This window comes from Amblyomma mixtum, chromosome 1 (genome assembly GCF_055824585.1).
Source record: "Amblyomma mixtum isolate Tamu chromosome 1, ASM5582458v1, whole genome shotgun sequence".
Taxonomy (NCBI): Eukaryota; Metazoa; Arthropoda; class Arachnida; order Ixodida; family Ixodidae; genus Amblyomma; species Amblyomma mixtum.
The window spans coordinates 158,139,226-158,157,130 of record NC_143012.1 but is presented as its reverse complement, the minus strand read 5'-3'; positions in this window follow the sequence as shown (position 1 = coordinate 158,157,130).

Below are 17,905 nucleotides of genomic sequence, written 5' to 3'. Positions count from 1 at the left end.
TCGTGTAATTTTTTCTTCCTCCCGATTCAAACTAGCTTATTCTCTGTTAACTTCCACAGTTATCAATTGGCCCTGGGCAAGATTTTATTACTTGCACATTTTTGATAGTTTTGTCCAGGGCGGGGGGGGGGGGGGGGGGGGGTAGTTTTTGAGACTCAATGCTATGCGGCTCTTCTAGAGACTAAATAGTCCTAGCAACATAAATAGATCATATGGGACAACACAGTATTTCTCCGAAGGCAAAAAACATATACTGTAGGGTGTGATGTCAACGTCCTTAATTGTACTTTTCAGTATTTATTTATTTTGTAACGGCCTTTATTGACAGTTGTTAAGGCCGGTTAGAGCGGGCAAGGACAGGTCCGGTCCCAGAACAGTTCACGCTCTCGTATCGCGCCGCGCGTTGGCTCTGCTGCCTCAGCTGCCGATCGTCGTCTTCTCGACTCGCGCCTCGCGTCGGTTCCGCTGCTCGTCTGCTGATCATCTTCCTCTTTACATTTGGCCCCGGGGGAAAAAGAGCCATCCTGGCGACTTAGGGGGTCAAGACGACGCGAGGGTCGTAGTGCGGCTTCAAACGCGAAACGTGGACGGTCTCACGACCACGTCGTCGGAGATCGGGTGATGGAGTCACGGGCTCAACGATGTAAGTGACGGGAGAAGTGCGCTCAAGGACGCGGTAGGGCCCATGGTAGTTTGGCAGCAACTTGCTAGAGAGACCTGGTGCAGCAGAAGGCACACGGAGCCAAACAAGGGATTGCGGCTGAAAAGTGTCTGTGCCATGGGAGTTGTCGAAGCGGAATTTCTGGCGCCCTTGGTCGTCGGACGTGAATGACCGGGCGAGCTGGCGGCACTCTTCAGCGTGTCTGGAGGCTTCAGATACGGTTGTTGATTCCGACGAATCAGGATGATAAGGAAGAATAGTGTCGAGCGGCGAGGATGGTTCACGGCCGTACAGAAGAAAGAATGGTGAGAAACCAGTAGTGCTCTGCGTAGCGGTGTTGTAGGCATATGTGACGAAGGGGAGGACGACGTCCCAGTTAGAATGGTCTGCCGCCACGTACATTGACAACATGTCACCTAATGTTCGGTTGAAACGTTCTGTCAAGCCGTTCGTCTGGGGATGATAGGCAGTAGTGGTGCGGCGAGTAATGTTGCATTGCTGCAGAAGAGACGAAACTACGTCTGACAGAAACACCCGCCCACGGTCGCTCAACAGTTCACGCGGGGCTCCGTGCCGAAGAATGAAATGGTGCAAGAGGAAGGCTGCAACATCCCGCGCCGTAGCAGCTGGGAGGGCGGCTGTTTCGGCGTACCGTGTCAGGTGGTCTACAGCGACGATGACCCAGCGGTTTCCTGCAGCAGTGTAGGGAAGTGGTCCATAGAGGTCAATGCCAATTCGATCAAATGGCCTGGATGGGCAAGGCAAAGGCTGCATAGGGCCGGTCGAATGGTGATGACCGAGCTTGCGGCGCTGGCAATCGGGGCAGGAACGGACGAATTTTCGTACGTAGTTATACATGCCGCGCCAGTAATAGCGGAGGCGAAGCCGGTTGTAGGTCTTGAAAGCACCGCCGTGACCAGCTTGCGGGTCGCTATGAAAGGCTGCGCATATTTCGGAGCGTAAATGGCCAGGGATTACTAGGAGCCATTTGCGGCCATCAGGGAGATAATTTCGGCGGTACAAAATCCCATCATGAATAGTGAAGTGGGTAGCCTGACGGCGGATTGCACGCGGTACCGATACGACAGAACGGTCTGAAAGATAGCGTACAAGAGAAGTGATCCAAGGGTCCTTGGACTGCTCGTTGGGCATATCGTCCAATGACAAGGGGGCGCAGTCGATGGCGGGAGGAGAGGCACATTCATTGGCTACAGGTGAACGAGACAAAGCGTCGGCGTCGTTATGCTTCCTGCCAGAGCGATAGATCACACGAATATCGTACTCTTGAAGGCGTAAGGCCCACCGGGCGAGGCGGCCATTTGGGTCTTTCAGGGAGGACAGCCAACAAAGGGAATGATGGTCCGTGACGACCGCGAAAGGCCGGCCGTATACGTAAGGTCGAAATTTCCCGATCGCCCAAACGATTGCCAAGCACTTTTTTTCAGTGACTGAGTAGTTTTGCTCTGGCTTCGTCAGGGTGCGGCTCGCGTATGCAACAACATACTCCGCATACCCCGGTTTACGTTGAGCAAGAACAGCACCGGTACCAACGCCACTGGCATCTGTGTGGATTTCAGTTGGAGAAGCAGGGTCAAAGTGGCGCAGTATGGGTGGAGAGGTAAGTAGACGGCGCAAAGTGGTGAACGCTTCGTCACAGGCAGGACTCCAGCTTGAGAGATCGCTACTGCCACGAAGAAGGGAAGTCAGAGGTGCGATGATAGAAGCGAAATTTCGGATAAAGCGTCGAAAGTAAGAGCATAGACCGATGAAACTGCGAAGTTCCTTCATCGTAGAGGGCTTCGGGAACTCAGAGACAGCACGAAGCTTTGCTGGGTCAGGAAGGACACCCTGTTTTGACACGACGTGGCCCAAAATCGTCAACTGGCGAGCGGCGAAGCGACATTTCTTTAAATTGAGTTGAAGCCCGGCTGCCGCGAGACATCTCAAAACGTGCTCCAGGCGAACGAGGTGCGTCTGGAAATCTGGAGAGAAAACAACGATATCGTCCAAGTAACATAAGCACGTTTTCCATTTCAGGCCGCGCAGTATCGTGTCCATCATCCGCTCAAAAGTGGCAGGGGCATTGCATAGTCCGAAGGGCATGACGTTGAATTCATACAGCCCGTCAGGCGTCACAAAGGCTGTCTTGGGGCGGTCAGCGGCGGCCATCGGGACTTGCCAATACCCCGAACGTAAATCTAACGATGAAAAGAATTCAGCTCCCTGCAGGCAGTCAAGTGCGTCATCAATGCGGGGCAGCGGATAGACGTCTTTGCGGGTGATTTTGTTGAGGCGCCGGTAGTCAACGCAAAAGCGGATAGAGCCGTCTTTCTTGGTGACAAGGACAACGGGGGAAGCCCAAGGACTGTGCGATGGTTGTATGACGCCACGCTGCAGCATGTCATTCACCTGGGAGTCGATAACCTGGCGTTCGGTGGCCGAGACGCGATATGGGCGTTGGCGCAACGGCGAATGGGCGCCCGTGTCGATCCGATGGGTAACAGCTGGGGTGCGGCCCAAACGGTGGTGGGAGAAGTCAAACGATGGCCGAAACTTATCTAGCAGGGCCGCAAGCTGGGTCTTCTCCGGTGGCGAAAGATTCGCGTCGATTGAGCCCGCGAAGGCGGCCTCGGGAACGAAATCAGGAGACGGTGGGGAAGAAGTAAGTGCAGACACTTGCAGGCGGCAGGAGTCATCCTCAGAAGGGTCCCAGGCGACGACGGAAGCGAAAGGCTGGACACATCCCAAGCATTCACCGCGAAGAAGAGTGGAGGGGCACAGGGATGGATTCGTGAGGGGCAAGGCGCTGCAGCCGGCTGAGACGGTAAGCACGGCGAATGGCAGGGGTAGACAGTGGCGAGAAGCGAAGGAGTCGGACGGGATGAAGATGACAGGGCCGTCGGATGCAGAGTCGCAATGAACAGAGAGGAGCACAACAGAGCACGGCGGTATCATCACGTCATCAGCCACAGTCAGCTTGGCGCACAAGTTAGTAGAAGCGTTCACCGAGTCGTCGCCGAAGGGAAGAAGGGCGACTTCGGAAAGAGTGCAGTCGATGACAGCGGCATGTTGGGAGAGAAAATCCCAGCCTAAGATGACGTCGTGAGACGGTGATGGGAAGACGATGAATTCAACAATGTGCAGAACGTCCTGAATAATAACTCGGGCCGTACATGCCCCCAAAGGCGCGATAAGTTGCGAATTAGCGGCGCGAAGCATAAAACCATATAGCGGAGTCATCACTTTTCGTAACTGGCGGCACAGTTTCTCACTTAGTACAGATACAGCAGCACCGGTGTCCACAAGCGCGAAAGCATCGGTGCCCTCCACAGAAACCGTGATGAAATTGGTCGGAGAAAGTCGAGGTCTTGAGCTTGGCGACGAGCACGCAGTTCTTGCCTCTGGAACTGCGGGCACTAGTTTTCCGAAGGGGAAGAGGGACGACGGCGCATCGGGGAAACCGAGCGGCGACGCGGAGATGGAGAACGGCGGCGAGTGGAGGGGCTGTAATCGGAGGAACCAGTAGTTTCAGAAGGCGAAGGGCGGTGAAAAGGCTGGGGAGGAGCGTAGGCGTAACTTCAATTCAATTCAATTCAAGTTTTATTACACAGAAAAATATACAAAGTTCTCGGTGAATGAGGCATCTGGATCCTTAGCCAGTGGCTAGTTTCGGATCCATTACAAACATGTTACAAATCTAGGCAGTTGAACAAGGCTGAAACATACAAAAGATACAACTAATATAATGCAATAAAAATAATCAATTCAACAATAAGGGGAGGTGTATTGTTCTGATAGCATGTACTTTTTTAGATCAGGTGCAATGTTCGAGATGGACTTAATGCTGAATGGGATGATATTCCAAACTTTAGCGCTCACAAATGCTATGCTTCTACGTCCGTATACATTGTGTGTTGTGGGTAAATTGAGGTTATTGTTGTCAGCGTGTCTAGTGTGACTTGAAGGAAGCTTCAGGATGGAAGAATTGTACGGTATATTCGTTTTAATAATAGTGCTCACCAAGAGCGCTGTTTTGTAATCGCGAATTATATGAAAACGCATGATGTTCGTGGGTCGGTATCGGCAGCAGGGGACAACACTTGGCGGCGGCAGTGACGCATCACGTGGCCAGGATTGCCGCAGGCATAACAAATGGGCAGGTTGTCCGGTGTCCGCCATGGACGGAAACGTGGCGGTGGTGGCCGGGCAGGACGAAATGGTGTCAACTGCGGAGGACGTTGGTATGAAACGAACGTGTCTGGGCGGGGACGCCTGACGGCTTCGGCGTAGGTAAGTGGCGCAGCGACGGGAGGCGGAGAGGAAACCGATGGCAAGGCCTCGGACACTTGCTCCCGAATCACGTGATGAAGTGTCGGAGTTAGGTTAGAAGCACTCGGAACAGCAGGAAGAAGGGAAAGCTGCCGCGCAACCTCCTCACGGACAAACTGATTGATCTGGAGAAGTAGCGAGCTGTCTTGTATCGTCATGCTGAGGCTATTAACTGTGTCTGGCTGTGGAGATGGCTGCCGAGTGAAAACGCGCTGTCGGCGGAGCTCATCGTAGCTTTGGCAGTGGTCGAATATATCCGTGACAGAGGTGATGTTCTTGCCCACAAGCATGTTGAAAGCGTCGTCTTCGATTCCTTTCAGGACGTGTTTAACCTTGTCGGCCTCCGCCATGGACGCATTGACACGCTTGCAGAGATTGACCACGTCTTCGATGTAGCTGGTGTATGATTCACCGCTCTGCTGTGCACGAACGCGAAGACGCTGCTCCGCGCGAAGTTTGCGTACTGCCGGACGGCCGAAGATGTCGGAGAAGCTGGTTTTAAAATCGGTCCAGGTGGTGGAATCCGATTCGTGGTTTTGATACCAAAGGTGGGCGACGCCGGCCAGGTAGAAGATGACGTTTGTAAGCTTCATACTGTCGTCCCAGCGGTTATGAGCGCTCACCCTGTCGTAAGATGACAGCCAGTCCTCCACGTCGTTGTCGTCCGTGCCGCTGAAGACGGCAGGGTCGCGCTGGCGGAGCGCACCATGGCAAGCAACGGGTGCCGGCGAGGAGCCGGCTGTCTGGTTGGCGTTGGCAGGCATGGGGGTAGCGATGGTACGGTTGCGTAGCTCCAGGAAAGAATCCCGCAGCCTCCACCAAGATGTAACGGCCTTTATTGACAGTTGTTAAGGCCGGTTAGAGCGGGCAAGGACAGGTCCGGTCCCAGAACAGTTCACGCTCTCGTATCGCGCCGCGCGTTGGCTCTGCTGCCTCAGCTGCCGATCGTCGTCTTCTCGACTCGCGCCTCGCGTCGGTTCCGCTGCTCGTCTGCTGATCATCTTCCTCTTTACAATTTATTTATTTACCCTCAGGGCCGTTAGGCGTTACAGAGGGGAGTGGGAATAACATGCAAGTACAAAGAACAAAACAGCAGCTAGAAAAATTTAATATAGTTACAGCACACACTGGTATAAAAGCAATAAAGAGAATTAACAAAAGGCAGCATTACACAAAACAAGACAGCAGCTAAACAAAGTTATAGACACATACTTATATAAAATTAATAACAGCGTTACGAAATGCAGCAGTATCAGTAATTAGAGCAATATTGTGGGGAAGGTGATTCTAGCTGACACAAGTTCTGGGTATGAATGAATCGTGAAAACATCTTGTACGACAAGGAGGGATCCAAACTTTGTGACGGTGATCAATGCGTGCTGAAATATATGGTGGTCTTTTTAGTAACTTCTCTTTAAGATAATGATTATGATAAATTTTGTGAAAAGTACATAATAAAGCTATTGACCTGCGATGGGAAAGAAGCTGCAGCGAAAGGTTAGCTTTCATGGCAGTTACACTACTAGTACGATGATAGTTGGAAAGTATGAAGCGACAACCGCTGTTTTGAATTGATTCTAAGTTAGAAATGAGAGATTCGACCCCAGGGTTCCACACCGATGAAGCATATTCCAATTTATAGCGGACCAATGTTTTGTAAAGTAATAGTTTTAATGAACTCGGTGTACATGAAAAATTTCTGCGAAGGTATCCAAGCATGCGATTGTCGTTATTTGTAATGTAGTCAACATGAGTTTTCCAAGACAGGTTAGAAGAGACGTGAACACCCAGATATTTATAAGACGACACAGTTTCAATAGTGATGCCATTAATGCAGTAGGTAGAGGGTGTATTAGATAGACGAGAAATGGGCAAATGCTTGCATTTAGTAATGTTTAGCTTCATATTCCACAGGTTACACCAATCCAGTACCTTGTTAATATCTGACTGAAGAACAAATACATCATTATCATCATTAATTTTGCGGTAAATAACACAATCATCGGCAAAAAGATAAATGGAAGACGATATATTAGTTGGTAAGTCGTTTATATAAATGAGAAAGAGGAGGGGCCCAAGAACGTACCCCTGAGGCACGCCAGAGCAAACAGGAGAGGAATCTGAATTGACGTTATTTGCTGTTACGAACTGACTTCGGTTTGAAAGAAAACAATGCAACCATGCAAGCACTGTGGAATCAATGTTAAGGCTGTTTAGTTTAAGAAAAAGAAGCTCATGTGAAACCTTGTCAAATGCTTTAGAAAAATCCATAAATATAGAATCAGCATGGGACCCACGATCCAGAATGCAATGCAAGTCATTTGTGAAACATATGAGTTGCGTTTCGCATGAAAATGATTTACGGAAGCCGTGTTGGGCATTAGTGAAAAAGCAATTGGATTCTAAAAAGTTGGCAAGATGAGAGTAGATGACATGTTCCATGATTTTACATGGAATGCTGGTGAGCGACACAGGGCGAAAGTTATCAGGGCAATGTTTATCGCCAGACTTATGCAGCGGAATCACCCTCCCAACCTTCCAGTCATTGGGAATACAGCCTGTTTCCAGAGACTGGTCAAACAGTTTGGTGAGGATCATTGAACTGTACATCTTTGTGTTAACCAGAAATTTCGAACTAATGTTATCGACGCCACAGGAGGAAGAAATCTTAAGATTTTCAATTATCCTCAGGATGCCAGTTGTGTCAAAAAGAATTGGATCCATGGGAAAAGCATCCAAGACCGGACATTCCTGATTGGTAAGGGAAACATTGCCAGAAAAAGCAGCAACAAAACCATTGTTAGGAACACTAGCGCATTCATTAGGTGAAAATGCAATGCCGTCAGAAGATGTAAGTAGTATTGACGAACTATCTTGCTTGTTCACAGTGTTCCAAAACTGTCTAGGGTTATTAATCAGCAAAACAGGCAAAGTACTGTTAAAGGAGGCGTCCTTAGAATTTTTAAGAGCTAATTTGTACTCAGCGGCCGCAGAAAGGTAACAGTCCGATCGTTGTTGCGAATTCGACGATTTCGCCGAGCGAAACAAGCGTTTTTTCTTATTGGATAGCCTTTTTAAAACGTTGTTAAACCACGGTGATTGGTTATTACACCGCAAAATTCTTAGCGGCACAAATGTATTAGTGAGACGTTCAACAGTGTCCCTAAACATTTCCCAGTTAGTGTGGACAGAACGCTGTGGAAAATCTGGTAAATAATTGTTTATGAAAAGAGCTAATTCGCGATTAATAGCATCATAGTCCGCCCGCTTGTAATCTCTAATTCACTTGAAGATGTTCCGGCGATTAGGAATATTAATTTTTACATCGAAATGAAGCAAGGTGTGATCACTAAGACGAGGTAAGTACGAGATTGAAGGGATAAGATCCGGCGCGTTGGTTAGCACAAGGTCTAAAACATTGGAAGATGATGGCGTGATTCGAGTTGGCTTAGTAACTAGCTGCGAAAGGTTAAAGTCCAAACAGGTTCGCAAAAAGTTATTGCATTCGGTAGAAAAGGGGCGAGGATACGGCGACGTATTAGCCCACACGATACTGGGATAATTAAAGTCACCAGCAAGAAGGATTGCCGCACCCGGATAACGTACTGATATCATGTTAAGAGCATCATGCAAATCTTCAACGACAGTTGCACACAAAGACGGGGGACGGTAGCATATGCCCAGAATCAGTTTCCTGAAATGAACACGAAGTTCAACCCAAACGAACTCTAAAGTGCTAGAAAGACTAATCGGTGAAGACACAATATTATCGGCGATAGCTATTAAAACACCTCCTCCAATTCTGTGACCTCTATCAGAACGTTAAACATTGTAGCGCTTCTTGCAATCAAACAGTTCCTTGCTCTATATCTTTGCAGAGAGCCACGTTTCTGTCAGCAATACAACATCGGCATCATGAGTCGATGACAGAGTTTAGATCTTCCCGCTTTGGTATTATGCTTCTTATGTTTGTGAAAAGAATTGAAAGCGCTGTCTTATCTCCAGTCGCCCGTCCACTGCCCCTCCCGCACCTCTATGGCGAAGCGTGTGGCGAGCCAGAAGCAGCGCGACAAGGGGCCACTAAAGGTCCCGGTGGGCCAGCTAGCTCGTAAACGCTATCGTGAATAGGGTCATAGCCGTAGCATTTACTGTTACAATACAGTTTGTGATACCTCAGCTTATACTTAAAGTAGCATCTTTCGCGACCTGCACAAGCTTCTTTCTAGCGACACGTCTCTGCAAAGAATAATCTTCACTTACAGTGACCTTTTTATCTTTAAGTTTAGCAGACTGCACTAGGATTTGTTGTTTTGTTTTGAAAGACCGGAACTTCACAACAATCGGACGATTCTTTTCGTCTGAGAACACACCAATCCTGTGTGCTCGGTCAAACATGTCATTCGTAAGAACAGGATCAAAGCAGCCTGAAACAAGGTTCAATAACTTTTCTTCCGTTTCATGCCACGTTTCGGACAAACTGTCGGGTACGCCGAAGAACAGAAGATTTTCCCTGCGCTGCCGGTCTTCCAGCTCTGCCTGTCCAAGACGTAACTTGCTATTTTCACTGAGAAGCTGATCGGCTAGCTCACGCAAAATCCGCAATTCCCCGTGGGCCGCATCAGTGGCGGATGATTTAGATTCCACTGCCGGCAGTCTCGCGTCAATATCGGCAATATTCCTAATCATAGATTCCTGATTTAGTTTCATTTCATTAATAGAGGCTATTAAGTGTGATTGCTCTAACTGCATTTTAGCGGTTATATGTCTCTGAAGAGCACAGCATCAATGCACAGAATAAAACAATGGTCAATTGTATCTGGTGTATTGCGCAGGTGGCAATTCACCGTCCATGGTACAAGCAACTCCTCAGCATGAAGCCATGCCTTCGCAGGCAGCAGAGATGTCCGCAGTTTAACGAAAAATGTTTTTTTTTTCAGCAGAAAATATGCACATGGTCCTAACACGTTTTAAAACACTGGTGTCAAGGAACTCTAGAAGAGCTTGCCGATACAATGAAACAAGAAACAAATACTCTTTAAGTGCCTGAGTTATCGGCCTTCAGGAGAGGCTATACAGGTAGTCTAAAGAAAAGCGAACAGTGAGGAAATAAAAGGTGTCTGCAACTTCTTTAACGAATCCCGATAAGGGCCCCTCACGAGTGTGCCCAGTCTGTGCGAACAGGAAAGGCAAATCAGCACTGAGACGCCTAATAAGCAAAGCTACTAAAAAAGGGTGGTTTGCCGATTTGAAAAACAAAAAAAAACCCAAAACAAGCTCTCGCACGAATAAGTGAACAAAGCCTATTCCACCAGACACTAGAGAAATAAATAGGTTATCGCGACGCATGGGTTTCCTTCGAAACGCCATACGAAGGTGGCAAATATTTTGTGCATCACCTGCATTTTTTTAGTAGAATGGAGAATTTGGAGGACGTAGGCACGTTTTGCAAATAAAAAAAATGTTGCAGACTTTAGCACGAACAAACACTGATGATGATGATGAAAACTTTGTTTGGAGCAAGGGAGTTTTGGACACGTCGGTCTTTGGGCCCCCGCACGGCCCCACTGCACTCAAACGTTCATGTCCCGGAAGCTCATCACGCTGGCAGGCCGACATGTGGGGATGGTTTGCTTGGCCGGGTCCTCGGAGCGCAGTACGGTCTCCCAAGCCAGCCTCCCAAGTAGTAAGGTGCTCCTGGCCCCGCGGGGGACGATCCGCCGAGCAGAGGAAAAGAATGTGGTCGAGAGGGGCTTTGGGGTGGTGGCAGAGGGTACAGGAAGGGTTTGTGTGGACTTGGTGATATCGCGAGCGTATATAAGGGGAGGGCAAAGTGCGTGTTTGGAGCCGCCTCCAAAGTGTCTGATAGTAACTGTCGAGGGAGGGATGACGTGGGGGGTAGAGCCGACGCTCGGCTTTGCAGGCCTGCGTCATTTCACTGAATGATTGCATGCGCTCCTGCGAGAACCCTAGGTCGGAGGCCGCCGGTGCCCGGCGGAGAGAAGCTCGGCCTAAAGCGTTGGCGGCCTCGTTTCGGGATTCCCGGAGTGGGCAGGCACCCATATCAGCTCTACATGGCGGGGCGGGTGCGAGGCGAGGGAGTCCAGTATGCGGAATGCAGGGACGTGATCTCTCCCGCGAGCAAAAAGGTCCAAGTCCCCCGCCATATTCACCGCGAACAACTTATCAAACCTCTCCCCAAAAGCATGCACCCCACCTACCACGAACCCCGGCGCAGAGCGCGCGCTCAGGCGCTCCACAAACACTATGGCACGGAGCCATTTGTCGTTTGGGTGGATGCTGCATGTACAGGCGAATACGCGGTTGTAGCCATCACAGACCCCTCCCTCCTACCGATTGCCACCCTTCACATATCCCCCGCACCCCTTCCGAGAAGGCTGAAGAGGCCGCCATTGCCCTTGCCATCACACGCACGGAGGCTCGATATATACTCTCAGATTCTGAAACAAACACTGACAGTTCCCTACGCATACAAGCCTGGGTGTGTCGCCTGATGGAGATTATCTGTGAATTGCAGTAGGCTCCATAGCTGCGAATTTGGTGAAGACAAACCCCTAGGTGGGGAAGGGTCCAGCATGCGCAGCTTATGACAACATACTGACTTGGCGTTGTACCCCAATGGCCCAACCAAAACGTCTTGAATTTATCTAAATAAAGAGCCGCACCTGATACCTCGCAAAACTCTTCAGTCAAATGTAATGCCTCAAGCACAGTGGTTTTGTCAGAACAAAAGAGAGCACCACCATCTGCTTAGGTTACAATCCCAGTTTCACATTGTGCCAGGGTGAAACCACGGACAGTTGAGCTATTAACAATACTGATGCAAAGGGGGTTCGTATACAGGGCAAACGACAAAGGCGATAACGGACAGCTTTGGTGAACAGATAATTTCTAAGGAATAGGTTTGGTTAGCTCTTGGTTAATAATTAGCCTTGTATGGGACTCCTTATAGCGCTGTCTTGTGCCCCTAAGCAAAACATTTCCAATATTTGCATGCTCTAAGACCGTAAACAAGAAATCGTGACCAACTTTATCAAATGCCTTGGCAAGGTCAGTCTCACTTAGAGCTACTTGTGTCTCATCTAATACTGTCTCCAGTACTGAAGGTGCAATATGAATGGTTTGGATGCTGCGACCAGTGGCACCGCAGACCTGATGCATGCCTATTAAGTGAGCGACAACCAGCTGCAGACGATTGCAGAGAACGTTTGCAAAAAGTTCGTAATCTACATTACACAGCGAAATTGGACGATAACCCTCAACTTTTTCAATCGATTTGTATCTGTGCGTTTCGGAATTAATGCAGTATAGCAAATCACCATCGTAAGAAGCCTGGAAAACCTCCATCATGACAGGCGTTAGGCAAGTGCACATTTTTTATAGAACTTGCTAGTAATGCCATCTGGTCAAGGAGATTTCTGAGTCGTCAGGTCTGAAGTGGCAGGTTTAATTTCTTCCAAAGTGATAGGCCCCTCCACTACAGCACGCCGCTCATCGTCAAGCCGGAGAAAGGCTTCGAATAACCGATAGTAATCTGATCTCACATTTCTGCACTCGCAACCCCAAACAGCTTCCGATAATTGTCAAAGAAAGCATCAATAATATCAGGGTCACGGCTTTATGTGCAGCCACCATACTGAATTTCCAATATTTCTTTAACAAGATCAGTCTGCCATTCATCACTCAGGGCCCGTCGAGATGGTTGCACATTCAAAAACCTACGGGACCCGGACCTTATCAAAGCCCCTTTGTATCTTTCGGTTTCAAACTGCTGAAGCTCTGATTACGGCAGTGATATCTTTCACATAGGCACCTGGGCTTATCCTCCAAAGTTCATCCAAAGTGCGGCCGAGCTCACGAAGGTGATGCCTCTTCAATAACGCAAATCTTTCTCAGGCATCAGTACCAATGTTTTTTGTTTCTTGTTTAAAGAAGCCCCATTTTTGCAAAACTGGGAGATCATGGAGTGGCCATATCTCCTTGAAGCAAGTAGATAGAGCACGTTTGAAGATTTCATCGGAGAGCAGACAACTCCAATCGAGGATGGAGTATGCGCCAACTGTACCTCCTTATCTGAATAGACACCATGCAGTGAACACTGAAGAATATGGGCCGCACCCAGTAACCAAAAACGCTGTCTAAAAACATGTCAGCTGAAACGTAAATCCTGCCAAGCCGAGCACTAGAGGAGCACTTGAAATGGAGAAATGAATGTTATGCCCCTTATCTTCCCCACATCACCAGGTTGTATTCGCATGCCAAATCAGTAAGTAAAGCAGCACTGGGTCATAACGCTTACTTAACACTGCTCGATCTTCATCACTACAAACACAATAGAAATCATCCAACAGCATAATTTTATGATCCGTCCACAAATGGTCGACTAGTGACAGGAAAAATAGCCTTGTATCATGCTGACATACAGGGGCATAAAAACAAATCATTCGCCACTGTAGTGCACCCAAAATTGCGGGGTCACAGCAGATAAGTCGCTTGTCATCATCTGTGCGATACGATACGGCAGTAATCCCCAGTGTGTTAGCAAGGACTAGCATGCAACCTCCTCAAAAGCATCTGAAGTGACTAACGATAACATCGAATTCTGACAAAAGAGGCTCGACAGTTCGACATTTGAAGCTGAATAAAGGCGCGCTGGTGAATGCACAGGTCTCAAAAACACAACAGATTCGAGATATGTATTAAGGTCAACATAAGTAATTATGAGCATGTCAATTACAGATGTCGCAATAAAGCGAGTACAAAATTTCCTCCGTTTCACTAAATTTCCTCCGTGCTTGGCATGTAGTTGAAGCGCCATCATGCGGCACCCCCTGAATACCCCCCTCGCAATGTACGGCGCTGGCCCAGCAGATGGCGCAGGTGGCGGACCGCGCACATCTTCCGCGCCGCGTGAAAACGAAGCGAGAGAGGCTAAGCGGGCGGCCGAGACGACCGCAGAACGGGAGGAACGTCTCGTGAGGAGACTCCGCCAAGCTGCTGAATGACAACGACGGCGTGACGCTACCGAAATGTCAGTAGACGAAACTGCTTTAGCTACGTATATCCTGGGCCTAAGTGAGCTAAGCCATTGCCAATTTCTGTTTCCTCTGATCATACTCAATTCGACGTATCCTGCAAATTTCGGACCATCTCTTCACTGAGACATTGTGGTGCATGGAGGTGGACTACAACTTTCTACCGTGACCCCCTTTAGGTTTGCCCGGCCGTCGTCACTTCGAGGAACTAAGGCGTCTCGAGTTCCGCTGTGAGTTCTTCGAGTTCTGCGGAATAATATCACTTTATTATTCTCTGGACGCTCTTCCCCCATCGACATCCACACTCTCTTCTTTTGGGAGACCGCTCTTTTGGCCGCGGAACCAGCCGATCAGCTCCAACTGATGGAGCGGGCCATGCAGATGGAAGCTGCCATAGGGCTCTGGACTGCCTGATTGATTCTTAATGTGAAAGCATTATATGGTTCATTGGCGAAGAAACCGCGCGTCGCTGTTCACCAGCAGCAGTGGATCCGAAAATCCCAGATGTCGTCGCCACGGTATCAAAGAAAACTAAATTCTGTTCCGAATGTGCGAAGAACTGAACCCAGTTATTTTGAGACCGTGAGGCGAGCACACAACCTATTGGCCGCAAACCACGTTGCTTCTTGTTAAACATTACCACTGTATTCTAAAGTGTCATTTAAAATCAGGGGAAAAAATAAAAATACAGAAAGCAATTAAAAGCAAAACAAACACCAATTGCAATTCATTTCATTTATTTCACGTACTGAAAGGACATGAGGGGGCGAGAGAAAAAAGCTGCCTTACGGGCAGCTTGACAAGCTCGCACCCCCTGTTACATATGGACAATGGCAGACACAGTACATGCGCGAAACATTAGGAAATTACATATTTTGTAAAGCCATTAGAGTAATTAGATAACAATCATTATTAAAACACATGACAACTCTATAAATACTGTAATAACAAGCAAATTTGACAAACCAGAAAGTGGCAATTTTCCATTGCCGTGTAAAAAAAATGTCGACATAATACACACCACTTTCACACGCACATATACACATCAACTGCATTCATCAGAATTCATATACCATAAATAAAATCAACTCTACAAGACGTCAAGGTTTCTAATAAGTTCATGCATTGTATGGCCTTTATTAAGATTATTTAACAGTCTTGGAATTACATTACACAACATTTGCATTCCATAGTTCGTTCGTGATGAGGGAACTTCCCAGAGTTCTGTGTGTCGTGTGTGGTATGGGTGAATGTTGTGACCTATGTTTGCTAACTGCAAGAGGAAGTTACTTTGTTTTTTATCTTTCACTAGGACCTTGCATAAACAGAAATCATAGTAGTGTTCCATGTTTACTAAGTTAAGTTCTTTGAGAAGTGCAATAGATGAACATATTGGAGGTGAGTTTGTAATAATTCTTACAATTTTCTTTTGAACGGGAACAAGTTTAGCAATATTTTTACATGTACTATTTCCCCACACGAGAAAACAGTAACGTACAGTGGACATGAAAAGTGTGTGGTGTAGCAAAAGTCTGATGTTAAATGGAAGCACGTCGCGATGGCGATAAAGCAAACCTGTGGTGCGAGCTAGTTTAGTTGTTATGAAGTCGAATTACAAGTCCCACAGCATGTGCTCGGAAAATATAATTCCTAGAGTTTTGAAGTTACTCACGATATCTACGGGTTTTCCATTTAAGGAGAGATAACGGCCTTATTCCAGTTTCTTACCTTTTGATCTGAAAACTACAGCTTTTGTTTTCTTAATATTAATGGTTAGTCCATTACTAAAAGACCAATCAGTTAACTTAGATAAAACTTGGTTGCCACAGTGGAAAAGAAAGTCAATATCACTATCTGCAATAAATAAGCTGGTGTCATCAGCGTAGATTGTATACCTTACAGACTGATCAATTTGTGTGATATCATTTATGAAAATGTTAAAAAGAAAAGGCCCCAAAATACTGCCTTGTGGTACACCGAATGATGTTGTTTTAGTCGATGAAACCCAGTTATTTAGAGATACGTACACGTACACCATACAATTCTAACTTTTTCAAAAGTAAGTTGCGATTTAAGGAATCAAAGGCCTTACTGAAATCTTCGCACTGCAATCACGTATGTAGTCTTAAGTGCGCATCGTAATTTTCTGTTCAAGTAATTCCTCCTCCTCACAATTCTGCAATGGCGGCAAAGGAGGCGGCACGCACCGGCTACCAGCGTGGCTTCGAAATCATAAAAACTACAGGGAAGCGGCCCAGGTCGGGCTTTGCGGTGAGCTGGCGGGAGCATTCCTGGTTGCAGAGACTTCAACTCCCTTTAAACCATACGACCTCCTAAGCTCGAACACGACAGCTGCAATCCTTGCGTTAATGCTGGTTAATTTGTCAGTAATGCTGGAAATATCTTTGTTTCCGAAGAATCCCGCAGTCACTTCTCTCCTCTTTAGCAAATCGAGAAAGCATATTACGTACTCGCTTGTTAACATTTGATATGCCCTCTATCTTTGAATAACCTCGATAAGTGAAACCACACTCCATTCACTGGTGCACTGCTGCTCGAATGGCGCAGCCACTCTCTAGCACACTACCGGGTGTTTTAGATAAGATATTCTGTAATTTTTGAAATTAGAAGTGCGCTTTTTTCGCTATAGCATTTCCACTGATGTAGTGCATCCCAATACGGCTACAGAGAGACAGAGAGGAATAAAGAGGAAGAGGGAAGCAGAGATGTTAATCAGAAGACTGTTGTGATTGGCTCACCTGCACTGGGGAAGAGGGATGATAGGATTGAGCAGAGAAAGAGAGAAAGGGCAAGGGGCACAATCACCATTGGCCCATCAAGCCATTCGCTCTCCGGAAGGGAAACAGTGCATTGTACGCCTTGAGGGCACTCGATTGCTGCGGCCACGGTGCCAGGATCTTATAATCTGTTAAAGGGCGAGGACCTAGGTGGTCCACAGCACAACGAAGTGTACGTCTTTCGGCCGCCAAAGCAGGGCGCTCACACAGGAGGTATACAATTGCCTCCCCGAAGCCGTATCGTTCACAAAATACAGCTGTAGTTAATTTGAACGATTACTCTTAGGCTCATTATTTATGGAGAAGCGTGTAGTCCACCATTAGCAATAACCGTATCAGTTTTTAGAACTTCAAAAAGGTTGTTATATGCGGTACTGTGGCACGAAAAATCCTGTCGATAACGCGTCAATATATATGCGCTTTCGAAAAAAGTGGCAGACAAAGCAACACCCCCAGTGCACGTAACTCGTCGAAAGAAAAAAAAATTCGGTGTGTCGCAGCACCGAGTGTAACGCCATTTTCGTAAAAAGTGATAAAAACGGTGTGCTAAAGTCCGTCGTTGAATGAGACCAACAGAAAGTAGACTAAGGTTGAAAGTAACCTCGCCCGCTGCACTAAAGTACCGCGGGTAATTGAGACCAACAGTATTAATTTAACAATTCACTATTCAGTATCAGTTAGCCAACCTACTCGTTAACAGGCCTTAGCTGTACTGCGAAGCCATACACCGCTGACAAAGCTATACCGGAAAAAGTGCTCGTCTAACTCAGAAAGCCGATTCTGAAACTTCAAGAATATCATAAATGAAATTGCTTGTATAAGGCTGGTATAAGGTTGTTGAGGTAAACGTTGCCAGCTTCAGCTTGCAACGGGGGTGATCCAGCGTTTCTTGTCTTGCTCTGCTACATCGCGGTTCTGACCGGACGCGCTGTCGGCTAACGATCAAGGGTTATTCATTAAATTCATACTGAAAATGGTCGCCAAGCTCTGCGCCCCGGTGGCTAAATACTCTTAAGATCTGGGACCGTTCTGCTTGCTCTTTGCGCAGCAGGCCATTCAAGAAA